Raw genomic sequence first — 20,698 nt, 5'->3', positions numbered from 1 at the left:
AGGGGGCCCCACGTCCAGGGGGACCCCTGACCCCGGAGGATGGTCACTGGTCCTGGTGGTGACCGGACCCCAGCTTGCTCTGCTGCAGGTCCTCCCTCCAACCTGCCTCTCCGGAGGCGGTCAACGGGACTCCAGCCCACAATTATTTACAAGCCCACAAGTTCGTGGGTGGCCTGCTAGTTCTCGGCCGTGTTCATGAGTAATTTCTCATGTGGGCATGGGCTTTTAAGGCAAGCATGTAACTTAAGGTCCCAACGGGGGCCAAACTCTTCATAGCCAACGGGCTACAACACTGTAGGTCCCAACGGGGACAACTGTTAATTAGCTGACGTCGTCGTCGTTGTACTCCTCCTCCAGCTCCACATCCGGACGGAACGGTGGGAGAGGGGACTGGGGCCACCTAGGGACACTGCGGCTTCCTCTCTCCTTCACATCAAGGCAAACCAGCCCCTCTCCACGCAGTGTCGGGTGTACGTCACCAGGTCACCCGGTTGCAGGTCACGGCCAGGGTGGCCCGTCAGGAGATGCGAATTTACGTCTCTGCGGGCTACAAAGATTTCGGCCTCCAGGCCCGGCTCGTAAATGAATCCGTATCCCCTCTGGGGATCGAACCGCCTGACCTGGCCCTCGTAGATCGGGCCCCGCACCCGGTATGTAGCGTTCCGGAGATTGTCTTTCGCTTTGATTGTGCGGGCCAGCACTTCAGCTCTCCGTTGCTCTCTGGCAGCAATCTCACGGCCCAGCTGGATCGGCTGCCTATCCCAAAAGGGGGCATTTGCGTACCCATGCTGCACACGGGTCAGGCCCCGCTGGATCTCCCCCGTACCGGCTACGACCGATACCCTTTCTGGGAAGTCCTGCGGTGACGCGGCCTGGGATGCTGCCTTACAGCGGCGACCCGGCGCTTGGGCTTCAGGGACGGCGGGCCTCACCTGCTGGGCCTTCTTGCTGGCGGCCTCCACTACTTCCGCAGCCAGGCGGACTGCCAGCGCCGGAACTCTCTTAGGCGCTGTCACTTCCGGGATCGGCGACTTCTCCTCACGGACGGACATAACGGGATCGATGTGGGTGGTTCGTAGGGTCGTCCGCGGGCAGCGCCTACAGGCTTTTCCTCCGGGGCAGACGAGTTGGACTCCACTGCCGGTGTATACGGATAGCTGGGGAGGCAGCAGAGTGAACGGGCGCAGACCGGGCCCCTCAGCTGCAGCGACCGGTCCCTCCGGGACACAGGGGCATGGGTTGCTTACCCGCTCCTCCAATTCTGCCTCCACCTCACATTTCCGCACGGCCGCCGCCACCTCCTGCATTTCAGCCGCCCATCGCTCCATCAGGAACCGGACTTGGGCCTGAAGGCGGCAGCACATCTGCGCTGTCCAGGCCTCCACCCACGCCGCTGTTCCTGATGCGGGCTCCGGGATCTCAGGGTTGCCGGACGGGACGGACATCTTGTGCTTGTGCTTCCAGGAACCGGGTGACTGGCAAAGTCCTGGCGTCCCTGCCCTTTATCCCTCCGGTTACATGGGGAACCGCTCGCTCTCTGACCCCCCTTGGTTCTCTCTGGTACCTCCTTCTCCTGGGGGCGGGGCTTCACTTTTCGCGCCTTCCCTACTCGGGGAAGACGGCTCGAGCGGGAACTTTTCGCGCCCAATTGGCGGAATTTCAAAATTTTCGGCCGGACACCGCCGGCGGGGACTACTAGGCGCACTTCTACTGGTAAGTAGATGGGTAGGATCCTGTTCGTGACGCCAAGTTGTTGCGGGCAGAGGGGTCAGAAACGCCGCTCGCCTGGGAATCGCTGGCGCTCGGGTCCGGTGCTTCTGCTCCTCGGTGGCTCGAGCACGGGGCCGGACCCGGGGGCTCGAACAGCGCCTCCTCGCCCACGAGTGAAAAGGGGAGGTTTGGTGGTGGGATGTCAGTTGTGACGCCACCCACGGGGTTGTGGTGATGGTGGGCACCACCGCTGCTGGTGACGGGGGTTCCCGGGAGCGATGGCAGAGAGCAGCTGAGGTGTTGGCCCCTCCGTGGGTAGGGGCTGTTGGTCCCGGGGCCCTGGTTGGGGGTTAGTGAGTAGGGAGGATGGGATAGGTGCAGGTGCTGATGCGGGGAGGCAGCACGGATGCTGGGCAGCCTTACGGTACAGTGCTGTGCCGGATGGCACTGGTGTACTAACTCAAGTAGTCAAGAACAGAGTCTCTGGTAAACCAAACGGCTGGGTGGAAGGGGCCCGCAGTCGGCTGCGGTATCTTCACTCTCCCCGGACGGGTTGATGGTGGCTTTCGTTCCCTGCACCTATGTGTAAGTGTTTGACCCCTATGGATTCCCACGGGTGGGGCAAAACAGGCTCTCCCGACACGTACAAGCCGGGAAGCGGACTACCCGTGGGAAGCCATAGGAGTCAAACACACATAAGTGCAGGGAACGACAGCCACCATCAACCCATCCGGGGAGAGTGAAGACACCGCAGCCGACTGCGGGCCCCGTTTGGTTTACCAGAGACTCTTTTCTTGTCTACATGAGTGAGTACACCAGTGCCATCCGGCACCATGCTGCACTGCAACGTTGCCCCCGCGTCCGCGCTGCCTCCCCGCATCGGCACCTGCACCTATCCTTCCTCCCTACTCCCCAAATGGGGCCCCGGGACCAACAGCCCTTACCCACGGAGGGGTCAACACCTTAGCTGCTCTCCGCCATCGCTCCCGAGATCCCCTGTCACCAGCAGCGGTGGTGCCCACCATCACCACAACCCGTGGGTGGCGTCACAACCGACATCCCACCACAAACCTTCCCTCCCTTTTCACTCGTGGGCGAGGAGGCGCTGCTCGCGCCCCCGGGTCCGGCCCCGTGCTCGAGCCACCGAGGAGCAGAAGCACCGGACCCGAGCACCAGCGATTCCCAGGTCGAGCGGCGTTCCCAAAACCAACCCCTCCGCCCGCGACAGTAGTCACGATCACATGGCACAGCATTGTATAGGACCACATGTCTTCTGACAACATGAAGTAGCAGGGACCCTGAAGAAGGGTGGGTGACAATGGCAATCTTGAAATGCAAGTTGGCTGGCCATCATTGTTCAAATTCAACCACAAAAAGATCAGATTTTGGAATAATCATGAATCGATTTGCTAATATCTATTGTAAAGAGGTCTGTACTGTCCATTCATATATTTGAACATTGTAATGATGTGGCGCCCCTGAGGCTTCAGTCGCCACAGGGTACTGCACCTCACTTAAGGTGCGGTACTCATCCTGGATCCAGAGGAGGTCGGTACTGGTTCCACAGCACACAAACTCATACACACAACCAGGTTAGCCTCCCCACTAGGGACCAGCTAGGCACAAAAAGGACTCTGTCATTTAACATCCTTATATCGTGTCATAGTAAGAACATTTTACATGTTTGATATGTGAACAAATTTTATAATGCTGACAAGAATGTTTTATGTGTTTGATATTCGAACAAGTTTTATAATGTTGATGATCTTTTGCTGCTAATGACCAATACTTGAAAGAAAGAAAAAAAATGCTTTGATTACCATGCTGAAACATTAATCCATACGGAGTTAACATGTTTGCAACGTTAATGTGATGGTGCCTCCCATAAAGGGAAGAATGTTTACCTGTTTATTGCATACTAAAAATTGCGTTGTACTAACTTTGTTTGGTTGCAGCCTGGGAGTGCTGCCATTTGCTGTTAGGGAATGTGGCGCCCCTGAGGCTTCAGTTGCCACAGGGTATTGCACCTCACTTAAGGTGCGGTACTCATCCTGGATCTAGAGGAGGTTGATACAGGTTCCACAACACACAAACTCATACACACAACAAGGTTGGCCTCCCCACTGGGGACTAGCTAGGATCGGGTCTTAAGGCAGTCACCAAACATAGGGGCTGCGACCCACTAGTGACAGGGAACCATGGGAGTGGCAGCCACGAGGTGGAGTGAGGACCATCACAACAGTTAGGAGTTCTCCAGCAGGAGAGGAAGGGAGTAGAGGTGTTTATCAGTGGCTCTGGTTGGATGCAGGAGTCAATACGGTCACCAAGGGGAGAGCTTCATTGATCTCTCGGGACCGACGCAGAGCAGGGTGCAGAATCCTAGGGTGGAACAGACTTCACGTTGTATCACCAAAATCTGCAGGACAGGGGAATTGTATGTCCCTCTGGCCACCACAGTTCCCGGAGCACAGTGCTACATAGGGTTCAGAGTCATGATCTAAGTCAGGCTCCACCATGGACCTGCGGTACCTGTATATGGGATGGGAGCAAACACTTTTCAAGAATCGGGGTCCCCAAGCAGCTTCAGGCCACAGGGATCCATCTCTAAAGATGCAAGGAGGAAGGGTACATCGTCCGCTGTACCGGTTCTGACTTCCAACGGATCCGGGATTGACTGGGGCTTATCATGGCGTTGACCGGTATCTCCTGGGCAAAGTGGAACTGTGAGTAAAGAAACCTGGAACCCGCAGAGACTGTGTCCGTCTGTCCTTGCTGGTGCCGGCACCCGTGCTTCGGCGCCAGCCATCACTACACCTCTCATCATCCTCCCTGGGGCCCGCTCAACCTGTGGGGAGCAGATCCATCTTTGCTGCTATAACCATCAGCCCCGAAAAACAGACAGCAGCAGTTAATCCCTGGCCGCGTTCCACAGGTGGCATCACGAGACAAACATCCTTCTTGATCATTCATTCCCCTTTTATTGTATGCCTCGGGGCCACGAAGCTGGGCAGGGCCACTCGAGACATCCCCCTGACCCAACTTCACCAGCCCGGTGACGAGTATTCAACCCTTTGCCCCGTGGGTGCTACAATGACATTGCCCCCAAGTCAGCTTTTAGGGCAAACCTCAAAGTCTAGCTTAGGATAGACCGCGGATAGTATCTTAAAGCTTTGAATCCCAGATGGTCACTTTCAGGAGGCAATAGCTATTAAATGCTTCATCCAAAGGGTTCACCAAATCCAATCTCAATGGTTTTCGAGGTGCCATTGATGTTATTTGTGAAACACGCTTAGTGACAGTGATTAGTTCCAAAGTCTTTCCCAAATGAGGTAGTCTTCTGCAGCTACTTTGAGGGCCTGAAGGAGAGTTTGAGACCAAGACTAGACCATTTGGTAGTTGGGTTACTCCACCTCTGAATTTCAAGTCATTCGTAAGACTTTGTTGAGTAAATAATTGGTTCAGGGGAGCAGAAATAATGTCAATGAAATGGAACTGAACTGAAGAACGTTACAAAAATGTTATCAATTTTCGTAATCTGAACAGCAGTGGATCAGGAAAATTCCCAGACAGAAGAATTAATTCCATGGCTCACGCATTTCGAGGCATCTCGATAATTCCCATTGGAGCTCAGTTATATAAATCCAATGTGCTGTAACTGCATGAAACCTGGAAGTTCCCCAAATATTGCAGCATTTTATCTATGAAGACTACCATCGAAGATTCATCATCCATTAGACCCAATATTTCAAGTCCGGATTTGATACGCATTGTTTAAATAAGACTGGACAAAGTAGAATGATGAAAGTAGAAGTTTGTAGGACAGGATATTACTTATTCACGGCCATTGCTGACAGCAGAAGAAAATATAACCAGAGAAATATTCCGTACACAGCAAATTGGACTTGGAAGGCATTAGTTTTGGAAATAAAATTTTGATTTATGAAACTATCGTATGCACAAGTATAGCATATTTCTACTAAGCAACACCCAGCTGTTACTTTCATATAATCCAATGGTCTGGAAAGAAAATTACAGGAGGTCTCAGAGCACTGCTATTTCATTCAGTACAAGCCGTACAAGCAGGAATCATTTCATCACGCCGTATAACAAAGCTCCTTACTCACTCCGCACAATTCACTTCATTTTTTTGTTTGCAGTCTGACAACGCCAGCTGTCCCAAAGCAAAGGCAAAAAAAACTACTTAAAATGAACAAGGAAATGTAAAAAAAAAATTCTGCTAAATAAGTGTTTTGAGGTTTTTTTTAGTCTAGTACCCAACCCAAAGAAATTATTTTTTCTTGTTTAATTAATACTTTAATAGTTTATTTTTTTAAATTACTTTCATATACTTATTCTATTATTTTTTGTAAAATACTTTATTAATCAACCAAACCATAACTTCCTGCCACAGCGTTTCAGATCCTCAACTGCTTTTGACAAAGGATGCCGAAACGCATTGCTTTTATCTGTATTTCTGGATCTGCCCTTTTAAATATATAGAATAAAGTTTGAAGATACTTTTGAAGAGCTGGAAATGTTTCCTTTTTGTTTTTTATATATTCATGTGAAGTCACACGGCTTCCTTCCTTGCTCCAAGTTTGCCGACATCCAACATAACAGGTTGTCACGGGGATGTGTGGATGGAACAGGGTCTCCTAGGCTGATCCTAAAGGCCGCTTTACACGCTGCGATCTCGCTAGCGAGATCACTAGCGTGCGTACCCGCCCCCATCGGTTGTGCGTCACGGGCAAATCGCTGCCCGAGGCGCACAACATCGCTAGTCCCCGTCACACTACTTACCTGCCTAGCGACGTCGCTGTGACCGGCGAACCGCCTCCTTTCTAAGGGGGAGGTTCGTTCGGCGTCACAGCGACGTCACTAAGCGGCCGCCCAATCGAAGCGGAGGGGCGGAGATGAGCGGGATGAACATCCCTCCCACCTCCTTCCTTCCTCATTGTGGGCGGCCATAGGTATGGTGAGGTTCCTTGTTCCTGCGGTGTCACACATAGCGATGTGTGCTGCCGCAGGAACGATGAACAACATCGTACCTGCAGCAGCAACGATATTTGGGAATGGAGGAGCATGTCAACGATCAACGATAAGGTGAGTATTTCTGCTCGTTAGCGGTCGCTTGTACGATTCACACGCAATGACATTGCTAATGAAGCCGGATGTGCGTCACAAATTCCGTGACCCCAACGATATCACTTTAGAGATATCTTTGCGTGTAAAGCGGCCTTAAGACTAAGGCCCCTACGCTGTCCCTTAGCTCAACAGTAGACTTGATGGTCATCAAGGTCGAGCCCCCAACGTTGCCCTGTCTCCTGTCCAAGCCCTTATACTACTTTCCCCCACCCAGAGTGCGGGCCAGAAACCCAGTCACCAACACCCCACAAATAATCACAGACAAGGGTGAATGAAAATTCGTGCACACTGCAGTCAAACACAAAGGGACAGCATGTGAACTGGGGAGTAACGCAAAAGGGGTAAGAAATAACTACACAACTGAGGACTCACACAGCTCGCTGAACCACAACTGTAGATCACCATAAAACTGGATAACCACAGGAACCATGGAAGCAAAGAGCTATTTTTGGCATAGAGCCCCAGAATCCAGAACCTTATAAAGGCTGGAGATGGTGATCAGCAGCCTGGGCTCCCAGCAGCTGATCACAGGCCAGCAGAAATTTACTCCTGCTGTACTGGAGAGCAGTGAAGCCAGAACCAGCCGACGCCCATGACAGGTTGTGCAACTAAAGAATCCCAGGCAGTTTTTTGGACTCTGCAGTGTGAACAGAGTCGCCATGACACTCAGCGAGTGCAACGCAGAACATCGCACGACACAAGTGAGGTGCTTTCTCTCCTTCTCTGCTCCATGTGATGTTCCACCTGCCCAAACACTTGCCATATACCATTCATGTCTTGTTTTTTTCTTCTTGGATCTTAACCCCAATGTTCATATAGTCAGATGGGAGGTCACTTATAGGGCTGCTCTAGACAACAGTTTTTTTGGTCTTAATGCTGTCTGAGAAAATATTGGATTGCACTTGCACCAATGTTACTCCATGCGGCCGTGTAAAGGTCCAAGTTTTCCTCGAACCGAGTGTTTGGAGGGAAAAAGTTGCAACATGCACAATTTGACTCCAAAAGTCAGATTACACTTGGCTATTCATGTGATTTTCTGATCTTGCCCATATTGACAGTCTGAAGAGCTCTTTCTCATTATGCATGCACCCTGCTGAATCGCTAATGTGCTCTGATTACCTACACTTTAATCTGGACATTATTGTAATATCACAAATTCACAATACATACAATAGTTGAAAGGTCAATATCATGTTCTTGACATGGGTGGGCTGTGCCGGGGGACAGGGGGGCAGATGCCCTCCCGGGCTGGTCTTTTATTAACAGGTCAGGGCCGCCCGGTGCATAAAGAACATTGTACCTTTCAATCACTATCTGCCGCATCATAATCTGTGGGAGGCTGCGGCACGTCTTACAGATTGTGATGCTGCTACTGGTGATTGAAAAAAAAACCAAAAAGCCAGCACTAAATATGCACTCCAGCACTAACAATTCCAAACTGTACTTATAGAAATTTTGAGATTTTTGGCAAAAAATTGCAATTTCTTGAGCTGCCTCGCCACGTCACGGCAAATCTCATTTGAGGCAGTCCTACACTAAAATATTTTTATAAAATGTGGCATACGGCCTCACATATGAATAGTAGAACTGCTCTTAGCAGCACTCACCTGGTCTATTTCAATCCCGTACCCATGACTGAGTCATGGCTGTGGGCGGGACAGGTCCAAGCAAATGCTGCATGAAGTGACCTCCACCTTGCTATGCACCCCAATTTGGGATGTATTCCATCTGTCTAGATTTTGGCGTTGGTGACTGTTCACATTCAGTCATCAGGCCCTGTCCACAGGCTATTTACTTCATGCAGCATTTGCTTGGACCTGTCCTGCCCACAGCCATGACTCAGTCATGGGTACGGGATTGAAATAGACCAGGTGAGTGCTGCTAAGAGCAGTTCTACTATTCATATGTGAGGCCGTATGGCACATTTTATAAAAATATTTTAGTGTAGGACTGCCTCAAATGAGATTTGCCGTGACGTGGCGAGGCAGCTCAAGAAATTGCAATTTTTTGCCAAAAATCTCGAAATTTTTATAATAAGTACAGTTTGGAATGTTTAGTGCTGAAGTGCACATTTGGTGCTGTCTTTTTGTTTTTTCTTTACTGGTGATTGAAAGCAAATTACAGCACCACTTAAACACCTGTCGGCCCCGGCCGCTGACCAATATAGCAGTGCTGAATGTTAATCATGGGGGGTGAGAAGGTAGAAGGGGGGTGATTATTTCTGTCATGGGATATGTGATTCAGAAGGCTATAATTATTATTCTATGAGGGAGGTGTAATTATTGCAAGGGAGTAATTTACTACATTCCTGGAGGAAGAGAGATGCTTGGGAAGTATGATTATTATACTAAGACGGGGTGGGGGATCAGGAGTAGAGTTGAGCGCGGTTCGAGGTTCTCCAGTTCGCGGCTCGAGTGATTTTGGGGGCTGTTCTAGATAGAACTAGAACTCGAGCTTTTTGCTAAAGCTCGATAGTTCTAGATACGTTCGAGAACGGTTCTAGCAGCAAAAAGCAGGGCTTTTTACAGCTAGAGTGTGCAGGAGCCATCGCTGGCAGCCTGCCAGAAGCTGGTAACCAAGATAAACATCGGGTATCCAACCAATGCGCTTTGGTTAGTAACCCGATGTTTATCCTAGTTACGTGCAAGAAGCCCACACTTCCCCGCTCAGCTCGCTCCGCCCCCTCCCGCACGCGGCATGTACACATACATACACACACACACACACGTCCCCAGCCATGCATTCCACGACACTGATGTCCTCCTGGCACTCTGTACACATGGTCCCGCTCGGCTTACCTGCGGTGATGAAGTCCCGACCTCAGCGCTGTCACTGTCCTCCATGGCCGCCGCTTGTCACATCACCTTCTCTCGCTTCCGACCCGAGACTAACTAGCGGTGACGCCTCTCGCGATACTTGGCTGTGAAGGCGGCGGTCATTGAACTCAGTGACAGGTGCTGTCTGCAGTGCCGGAGATCAGCGCAGGTAATGCAGTGACCTAGGCTGACCCATTGATGTTAGCTCAGGTCACTGCACTGCTCTCCCAGCCAATGGGGAACATCCTGCTCTTCATTGACTGGGACAGTGTGGATCGTCATGGCAACCCCTTGGATTACACCAGACCTGGATTTGTTTTTCTTTCTAATAAATTGGTTAAAGAGGGAATGTATTGGGGAGTATTTTTTCAAATGAAAATGTGTTTGTCGTCTATTTTTTTTTATTACTGACTGGGTTGGTGATGTCGGGTATCTGATAGACGCCTGACCTCACCAACCCCAGGGCTTGATGCCAGGTGACATTACACATCTGGTATTAACCCCATATATTACCCCGTTTGCCACCGCACCAGGGCGCGGGATGAGCTGGGGCGAAGCACCAGGATTGGCACATCTAATGGATGTGCCACTTCTGGGGTGGCTGCGGCCTGCTATTTTTAGGCTGGGGAGAGTCCAATAACCATGGACCTCCCTAGTCTGAGAATATCAGAACCCAGCTGTCTGCTTTACCTTGGCTGGTGATCCAATTTTGGGGGGACCCCTACGTATTTTTTTTTTAATTATTTATTTAATTTAAAATAACAGCGTGGGGTGCCCTCAGTTTTGGATTACCAGCTAAGGTGAGGTTGCCAGCTGTGGTCTGCAGGCTGCAGCCGTCTGCTTTACCCTAGCTGGCTGCAAAAATAGGGGGAAGCCTACGTCATTTTTTTTTTCTTTTTTTGGCTAAATACAAAGCTAAGCACCCCTTAGTGCCACATGAAAGGCACCAAAGGGTGCAAAATTACAAAATGCAGGAGAGTGGGACATTATGTGTCTTTCTGCCATTATAATGACAGAAAAGACTGATATGAAGTGCACAAGCACAAGAAAATCACCAGAGCGCTCTACGCTGTGAAAAGCAGTAGAAAATGGCACTAGAGTGAACATGTGACCGCCTCATGTAGGATGAAGCTATGGATCCTGGGTAAATTTATGCATTTACCCTCCTTCAGTTTTTTTTCAGTACACAAAAAAACGGAAGGCACACGGATGACAAACAGATGACATACGGACCGTCTACGGAACAGAAACGGATGCCACACGGATGCACCCGTGAAAAAAAACGGACTGTTTTTTGCAGACCGCAAAAATGGATCGGTCATGTTAATGTAGCCTTATTCTGATCTGCCGTATATAAACAGCAGGCAGAAATAAGTGAATAATGCCCCCCAGCGTCAGAAAATCTCCGGGGTTTCAGGGCTAGCTGAGACCCTGGAGATCATGATTCAGGACGGTTTTTCCGGTCCCCGCTCACGTGATCACAGGTATACACCGTACACCGATGATCACGTTACAGTAAATGACAGCGCCGGTAAAAAATTATTTATCTCCCATCTGGCATGAACAAACATGATAAATCTCCTACTCGGTCCCCTCCGGTCCCCCGGTGTCGAAAAAGTGCCCCCCCTGATGCCCTCCCAGAAATCCAAGATGGCCGTGCGCACAGCAGCGCGCCGGCCGCATTCACCCTACTCCTCTGATTTCTGTCGCATGTGCCATGACACATGCGACAGAAAACTCCTCCCCAGGCCCTGCCAGGTCACCCCCTATAACCCCACCGGTGTTCCCCGGTGTCCCATGGTACCTGTGCAGCGTTGATCCCCCCACGGCCCTCTCCTTCACAATAGACGCTGCCGCATGCACAGAGTGGCTGTCAGCTCAGCTTCCTGTGTTCAGACACAGTGAGTGGTGGTTATGCATCTGTAAGCTAAATGGGCGGCACGGTGGCTCAGTGGTTAGCACTGCAGTCTTGCAGCACTGAGGTCCTGGGTTCAATTCTCACCAAGGACACCGTCTGCAAGGAGTTTGTATGTTCTCCCCATATTTGTGTGGGTTTCCTCCGGGTACTCCGGTTTCCCTCCACACTCCAAAGACATACAGCGCTATGGAATTAATAACGCTATATAAATGAATAAAGTATTATTATTACTGCAATGCCCTGCTCATGAGGTAAGGAACATAATTGATCAGGAGAGCTATACTACATTTCCAAATGGAGGGATTTGCTTTTATAGTTTCCCTGCTGAACGACTACCAAACATGAGAGTCCGTTATACCCACAAGAAAACACATCTAAATAGCGAGCTCTGTTGTTAAGTATTCATTCAGCTGGATAACTGGACTTAAAGGGGTATTCCATCTCCAAGATCCTATCCCCAATATATAGTAGGTGGAATAGCAATAATATCAGCAAATACCAATATTTGGAAATGTAGAATAGTTCTCCTGATTAGGCATGCCCTTACCTCATGAGCAGGGCATTGCAGCTTTGGTAGCAACCATTACGACATGGACTCTGCTGCTGTAGACCCGGGGAGAGTGAGTGCAGATTAATTGCACCCACACTCCTCACATGAAGGGTCCGCACTCCTAGAAAATGGGGGATACGTTCCCTGAGTGTCTCCCCCCCATATTCTAGATGGTCCAGAGTCATCGTGGGACCCCTTTATTTTTTTTCTTACAATAAATTGGTGAAAGAGGAAATGTTTTGGGGACTGTTTTTTCAAATAAATTTCTTTTGTCGATTTTTTTTTTTTTTGTTAGTACTGACAGTTTATGATGTTGGGTATCTAATAGACGCCATGACATCACAAACTGCTGGGCTTGATCTCAGGTGACTTTACAGCTAGTATCAACCCGATTTATTACCCCGTTTGCCACTGCACCAGGGCACGGTATGAGCTGGGGTGAAGCGCCAGGATTGGCGCATTTAGTGGATGCGCCACTTCTGGGGTGCCTGCGGCCTGCTATTTTTAGGCTGTGAAGGCCCAATAACTATGGACCTTCCCACCCTGAGAATACCAGACCACAGCTGTCCGCTTTACCTTGGCTGGTGATCCAATTTGGGGGGACCCTACTTTTATTGTGTAATTATTAATATTTATAAAATAATTATAAAAAAAGAGCCTGGGGGGACCTCCACATTGGATCCCTAACCACGGTAAAGCTGCCAGCTGTGGTTTTCAGGCTACCCTAGCTGGCTATCAAAAATGGGGGGACCCAACGTCATTTTTTTTAACTATTTTTTCAATAGAAAAAATTAATGGGCTTCCCTGTATTTTGATTGCCAACCAAGGTAACGGCAGGCAGATGGGGGTGGCAACCCATAGCTGTCTGCTTTATCTGCGCTGAGAATCAAAAATACCGCGGAGCGCTCCATCATTTTTTTTAAAGATTTATTTTTACAGCACTGTGATGTCCAGCAATCAAAATACAGGGAAGCCCATTTTGTTTTTAGTTATTTAAATAAATAATTGAAAAAAATATATATGGGCTCCTGCTGCATTTTTTCTATTGCTAGCTAAGGGTAATCCATGCAGCTACTAGCTGCTAACCCCCACTGCTTGGTGTTACCTTCACTGGCAATGGAAAATCCAGGGAAACATTTTTTATTTTTTTGCCAAAAAACTACAAAAAAAGGACGTGAGCTTCGCCATATTTTTGTATGCTAGCCAGGTATAGCAGTCAGGTGCTGGAAGAGTTGGATACAGCGCCAGAAGATGGCGCTTCTATGAAAGTGCCAATTACTGAGGCGGCTGCAGACTGCAATTCGCAGCAGTGGGGCCCAGAAAGCTCAGGCCAACCTGTGCTGCGTATTCCAATCCCCAGCTGCCTAGTTGTACCTGGCTGGACATAAAAATGGGGCGAAGCCTACGTCATTTGTTTTCTAATTATTTCATGAAATTCATGAAATAATAAAAAAAGGGCTTCCCTTTATTTTTGGTTCCCAGCCGGGTACAAATAGGCAACTGGGGGTTGGGGGCAGCCGTAACTGCCTGCTGTACCTGGCTAGCATACAAAAATATGGTGAAGCCCACATAATTTTTTCAGGGGTCAAAAAACTTCTGCATACAGTCATGAATGGAGTATGCTGAGCCTTGTAGTTCTGCAGCTGCTGTCTGTCTGTATGGAGAATAGCAGACATCAGCTGCAGAACTACAAGGCTCAGCATACTCCATCCAGGACTGTATCCAGAAGTTTTTTGCCCACCAAAAAAATGACGTGGGCTTCGCCATATTTTTGTATGCTAGCCAGGTACAGCAGGCAGCCACGGGCTGCCTCCAACCCCCAGTTGCCTATTTGTACCCGGCTGGGAACCAAAAATATAGGGAAGCCCGTTTTTTTTAATTATTTCACTTATTTCATGAAATAATTAAAAAACAAATGACGTGGTCTTCGCCCCATTTTTGTGTCCAGCCGGGTACAACTAGGCAGCTGGGGATTGGAATCCGCAGCACAGGTTAGCCCGAGGTTTCTGGGTGCCTCTGCTGCGAATTGCAGTCCGCAGCCACCCCAGAAAATGGCACTTTCATAGAAGCGCCATCATCTGGCGCTGTATCCAACTCTTCCAACAGCCCTGAAGCCGGGTGGCTTCTTGGGTAAATGTTACATCTCATGGCTCTCCTGTGGCAAGGAATGAGGCAGTCTCCTTGCCTGCCACGAGCGCTCCTGCTCAGCAGCGCCGAAGGTCTGCCAGACTGCGCAGAGTGCAGGAGAAACCTCCTCAGAGAGGCAGCACAAGGGTGACATCTAGTGGTACTCCTGTTGCAAGAAATGAGGCGGTCTCCCATTCCTTGCCTGCCGCGGCTCCTCCTGCTCAGCAGCCCCGAAGGTCTGTGAGGTTGCGCAATGTGCATAGGTTTTCTGCTCAGGGAAGCAGTGAGACTCCCGTTATCTCTACACATTGTGAGACCGAGGATCCCGCCTCTATTTCCCAGAGGCAGGAGGGTGAGCATGTGCAATGCTTGGTGGGTCCTGATTCGCCCACTCACGTCACACGGCTTGATGACGAGGCTGGTGACGTGGTGAATCCTGACTGGCCAGGCTGGGACGTCGTGGATCCTGATTGGGTCAAGTCCGTCATCTCCGCCTCGCGCCCGCCCTTGGCTGGAGCGACACCTCCTTAAAAGCTCCTCCTGCCATCATGGCGGCGCGCGACCGTCCTTCTATGATTGGATGTCTGGCAGCGTGCTGCCACACCACTGCTCAGGCATTATCGTCTTCCGTGGGCTTGGCCCTTACTGCTTAGGCAGCACCTGGTTTGCAGGCCGTGTCCCTGCCTTGCTGCTCCGGCAGTAGCTCCTTCGACAGGCCGTGTTCCTGTTCCAGGTGAGCTCCTCGAGTCTCCACCGGACTCACCTGGTTATTGAAAGCACACGTGCGTGGGCACCTCTGTGCTACCCTCGTGCCATATTCTCGTGATTTCCACTGGCACACGTGCGTGGGCACCTCTGTGCTTCCCCGTGCAACAGGTACACCGAGCCGTGTGATCCCTGCCATACAACCCTCACGGGTTAGGGCAGACCGGTGTACGTAGATCGTCTGTGACATTCCAGACGATCGCTAGCAGCAACCCGCTCACTCTTCACCCACCATAGCAGCGGTCCCTTACACCGCACAGTGGACCTTGACCGGCGGAAGCTGTCCATTCCCCATCTTGGTACGCTTCCCCGGGTCCCCCTCGTAATATTACGGTCTCGCCAAAGGTCTGGATATGGCTGAAGAGCAGCAGTTGCTGCGTTATGTGCAGCAGTTGGAATCACGATTGGCAGCAGTGGAGCAGTCTTCCTCCGACAAGACTACTCTGACGACAGTCGCCACCCAGGCGGCTACCCAGGCTGTGCTATTGGGCGGAAGGTCTCCTCGCCTTGCGCTTCCAGAGCGCTTTAGCGGGGACAGCTCCGAGTGCCGTGGCTTTATAAACCAGGTCACCACCTATTTAGAGCTGTCCGCGACTCTTTACGCTACCGAGAAGGCGAAGGTAGCCTTCGTCCAGTCCCTGCTCACAGAGAGAGCGCTGAAGTGGTCCACGCTGTTGTGGGAGCGCGGAGATCGGGTGGTGAATAACTTAGCAGCCTATCTTGGGGCCATGAGAATGGTGTTCCTCGGGCCTCAAGTCACCCACGACTCCGCGCTGCGCCTCCTACGACTTCGGCAAGGGTCCGCTTCAGTCGGGGACTTTGCCGTACACTTTAGGACACTTGCCGCAGAGCTGGACTGGCCGGATAAGGTCCTTGTCCCTGTGTTCTGGGAGGGCCTGGCAGGGTTCGTCAAAGACGCACTGGCCACGCGTGAGGTGCCTGCCACTTTAGAGTCCTTGATTCAGGTTGCCTCTCGCATAGACATCCGCCAGGCGGAGCGGAGGCTCGAGGTCTCTTCAGCACCCACGTCCTCACGGCCTAAAAAGCGTCTGGCTCCCGTCTTCCACCAGACAGGTCTCCCAGCCAGCTCTGTAGGCGACTCCGTGGAGTCAATGGAGGTGTCCAAAGCGGTCTCCTCTACCCCAGGTTCTCGGTCTGGTGTCATCTGCTTTTCCTGTGGGCAGAGGGGACACATAGCTACCCGATGTCCCAAACCGTCGGGAAAAGACAGCGTCTAGTTTCCATCAGAGGGGGGTTCCTAGACGCTGCTTCTCCCTCTAGGTTGACTATCAGCGCCCAGTTGCAGTTTGGCACTACTCTCTTCTCTGCTCTGGCCTGCCTGGACTCAGGCGCTAATGGCAATTTCATTTCGACCTCCCTGGCAACCCGATACTCAGTTCCCCTGGTTCTCCTGCCCAAGCCACTCAGGGTTCGGGTAGTCAACGGGTCCCTACTAGTCGATTCCATCACCCAGATCACCAACCCTCTCAGGATGGAAGTACCACCAGGACACCATGAGCAGGTGTCCTTCCTGGTGCTTCCAGGGGGGACGGATGAGATCCTACTGGGCCTCCCCTGGTTGAGACAGCATGCTCCTATACTCAACTGGGCAACAGGGGAGATCTCATCATGGGCAGGATCCTGTAGGGAGCACCTCGTGACTACCGAACCACCCGCTACCATTAGGTCGGTTGGGTCCTCAGGGAATACAGGGGAGCCAGGTTTACCGACACCTTATGAGGCCTACAGGGACGTCTTCTCCAAGAGGGCCGCAGATACCCTTCCTCCCCACCGGCCATACGATTGCCGAATAGACCTGAAGCCAGGCTCCGAGCCCCCTAGGGGCAGAGTGTATCCCCTCTCTGCTCCAGAGACGGAGGCTATGTCCAAATATATTCAGGACAGCCTGGCAAAAGGGTTCATTCGCAAGTCTATTTCACCGGCCGGTGCGGGGTTCTTCTTCGTGCAAAAGAAGGAAGGGGATCTACGCCCCTGTATCGATTACAGGGGATTAAATGCAATCACGATCAAAAACAAATACCCTCATTACGGAGTTATTTGATCGATTCCGTGGGGCAAAGATCTTCACGAAGCTGGATCTACGCGGGGCGTATAATCTAGTGCGAGTCCGAGAGGGCGATGAGTGGAAGACCGCCTTCAACACCAGGGACGGTCACTACGAGTATCTTGTAATGCCCTTCAGACTCTGCAATGCCCCCGCCGTATTTCAAGACTTTGTGAATGATGTTTTCCGGGATTTGTATCTTTCCGTGGTTGCATACCTGGATGATATCCTTATCTTCTCCCCCGATCTTGCCACCCATCGGAGGGATGTCATCCGAGTACTTAAGAGGCTCCGCACTCATTCGTTATATGCTAAGCTAGAAAAGTGTGTTTTTGAACGTGAATCCTTGCCGTTCCTGGGGTATATCGTGTCCAGTCAGGGGTTAGCAATGGATCCGGGGAAGTTGGAGACAGTGATGAAATGGCCTGAGCCCCGCTCGCTGAAAGCAATCCAGCGATTCTTGGGGTTTATCAATTATTATCGCCAGTTCATTCCCAACTTCTCGACGGTGGCAGCACCCATCATTGCCCTTACCCGCAAGGGCGCTAATCCCAAAGCATGGACACGGGAAACGGAACAGGCATTTCACACCCTCAAAACTTACTTCTCCAGAGCTCCCATCCTTCATCGTCCAGACATCTCCAAACCCTTCCTACTAGAGGTAGACGCCTCTTCAGTCGGTGCTGGTGCAGTCCTGTACCAGAAAGACGAACGAGGAAGGAAGCATCCATGTTTCTTTTTCTCCAAAACCTTTTCTCCGGCCGAGAGGAACTACTCCATAGGGGATAGGGAGTTACTGGCGATGAAACTGGCATTCCAGGAATGGCGGCATCTCCTGGAGGGTGCGAAGCATCCATTTGAAGTATTTTCCGACCATAAAAATCTCACATACCCCCAGACAGCACAACGCCTGAACCCAAGGCAGGCCCGTTGGTCCTTGTTCTTCTCCCGGTTCCGCTTTATTATCCGCCACCTGGCCGGTGAGAAAAACGTACGGGCCGATGCCTTGTCACGTTGTATGGTTGTGTTGGAGGAGGACGAGGAGGAGCCTTGTCTTATACTACCCCCGGACAGCTTGAGGATGGTCACTCCCACTTCCTTGGACCAGGTGCCACCTGGCAAGACCCTCGTTCCCCCTGAATTACGGAATGAGGTGCTATCGTGGGCCCATGCCTCCAAGGTCGGGGGTCACTTTGGGGTCAAAAGGACCAGAGACCTTGTGACCAGGCACTATTGGTGGCCGAGACTAACCCAGGACATACAGGAGTATGTGGGAGCCTGTATGTCGTGTGCACGGAATAAGCCGTCCTGGCAGAGACCGGCAGGTCTTCTTCACCCACTGCCAGTGCCAGATCGTCCCTGGGAAGTGGTGGGAATGGACTTCCTGGGAGATCTGCCCAAGTCAGCAAGCCACAAGGTCGTATGGGTCATCACGGATCACTTCTCTAAAATGGTCCACTTGGTGCCTCTCCCACGACTCCCGACGTCACGTGCTCTCGCCACCTTATTCATTAGGCATGTATTTAGGCTGCATGGCATGCCTGACAAGGTGGTGAGCGTCCGGGGTCCCCAAATCGCGTCTCGCTTCTGGAGAGAGCTCTGTAAGCTCCTGCAGATAGAGCTGAACATCTCCTCCGCATACCATCCCGAAACCAATGGACTGGTGGAGAGGACCAATCAGACCTTGGTAACTTATCTCCGCCATTTTATCTCCGCGCACCACGACAACTGGGCTAACCTCCTTCCTTGGGCCGAATTTGCCATTAATAATTCGGTCCATGAATCCTCTGGCCAGACTCCGTTCCTGCTCAATAACGGACAACATCCCAGAATCCCGGTTCCGATGCCCATTACGTCACCCGATCCTAGAGTGGAGGATTGGGCGACCGAGGCCCGGGAGATCTGGGATAACACCCAAGAGGCCCTTAAGAGGGCTAAAGACCGGATGGTGACAACAACTGATGTGCGCCGCCGCCCGGCACCATCCTTCGCCCCTGGTGACCTAGTGTGGCTGTCCTCTAAGAATGTTAACCTACGGGTACAGGCAGCCAAGTTCGCCCCTAGGTACCTGGGTCCGTTTAAAGTACTAGAGCAGGTAAACCCGGTGGCATACCGACTCCAGCTCCCTCCACGCTGGGCTATAGCCAACACCTTTCACGTGTCCCTCCTGAAACCCGTACGACTTAATAAGTTCTCGGGGTCCCTGACGCCTCAAACCGACTCTCCGTCCGACGACCCTGAGGTGGCGAAGCTTGTGGAGACAAAAGTCATACGGGGCAGGAGGTACTACCTCGTGGAGTGGGTCGGCCGTGGTCTGGAGCATAGATCCTGGGAATTGGAGGATCATATCCACGCCCCGGGTTTGATAGCGGCCTTCGAGCACGGGCAGGGGGGGGGCCTAGACGGGGGGGTAATGTTACACCTCGTGGCTCTCCTGTGGCAAGGAATGAGGCAGTCTCCTTGCCTGCCACGAGCGCTCCTGCTCAGCAGCGCCAAAGGTCTGCCAGACTGCGCAGAGTGCAGGAGAAACCTCCTCAGAGAGGCAGCACAAGGGTGACAGCTAGTGGTACTCCTGTTGCAAGAAATGAGGCGGTCTCCCATTCCTTGCCTGCCGCGGCTCCTCCTGCTCAGCAGCCCCGAAGGTCTGTGAGGTTGTGCAATGTGCAGAGGTTTTCTGCTCAGGGAAGCAGTGAGACTCCCGTTATCTCTACACATTGTGAGACCGAGGATCCCGCCTCTATTTCCCAGAGGCAGGAGGGTGAGCATGTGCAATGCTTGGTGGGTCCTGATTCGCCCACTCACGTCACACGGCTTGATGACGAGGCTGGTGACGTGGTGAATCCTGACTGGCCAGGCTGGGACGTCGTGGATCCTGATTGGGTCAAGTCCGTCATCTCCGCCTCGCGCCCGCCCTTGGCTGGAGCGACACCTCCTTAAAAGCTCCTCCTGCCATCATGGCGGCGCGTGACCGTCCTTCTATGATTGGATGTCTGGCAGCGTGCTGCCACGCCACTGCTCAGGCATTATCGTCTTCTGTGGGCTTGGCCCTTGCTGCTTAGGCAGCACCTGGTTTGCAGGCCGTGTCCCTGCCTTGCTGCTCCGGCAGTAGCTCCTTCGACAGGCCGTGTTCCTGTTCCAGGTGAGCTCCTCGAGTCTCCACCGGACTCACCTGGTTATTGAAAGCACACGTGCGTGGGCACCTCTGTGCTACCCTCGTGCCATATTCTCGTGATTTCCACTGGCACACGTGCGTGGGCACCTCTGTGCTTCCCCGTGCAACAGGTACACCGAGCCGTGTGATCCCTGCCATACAACCCTCACGGGTTAGGGCAGACCGGTGTACGTAGATCGTCTGTGACATTCCAGACGATCGCTAGCAGCAACCCGCTCACTCTTCACCCACCATAGCAGCGGTCCCTTACACCGCACAGTGGACCTTGACCGGCGGAAGCTGTCCATTCCCCATCTTGGCACGCTTCCCCGGGTTCCCCTCGTTACAGGTAATAATGAGTTAATACTAGCTTTGTTTTACTAGCTAGTATTAAGCCAGAGATTCTTAATGTCAGGCACGTTTGACCCGGCCATTAAGAATCTCCAATAAA

Source organism: Anomaloglossus baeobatrachus, chromosome 2 (genome assembly GCF_048569485.1).
Source record: "Anomaloglossus baeobatrachus isolate aAnoBae1 chromosome 2, aAnoBae1.hap1, whole genome shotgun sequence".
Classification (NCBI taxonomy): Eukaryota; Metazoa; Chordata; class Amphibia; order Anura; family Aromobatidae; genus Anomaloglossus; species Anomaloglossus baeobatrachus.
This window is presented reverse-complemented; position numbering follows the sequence as displayed.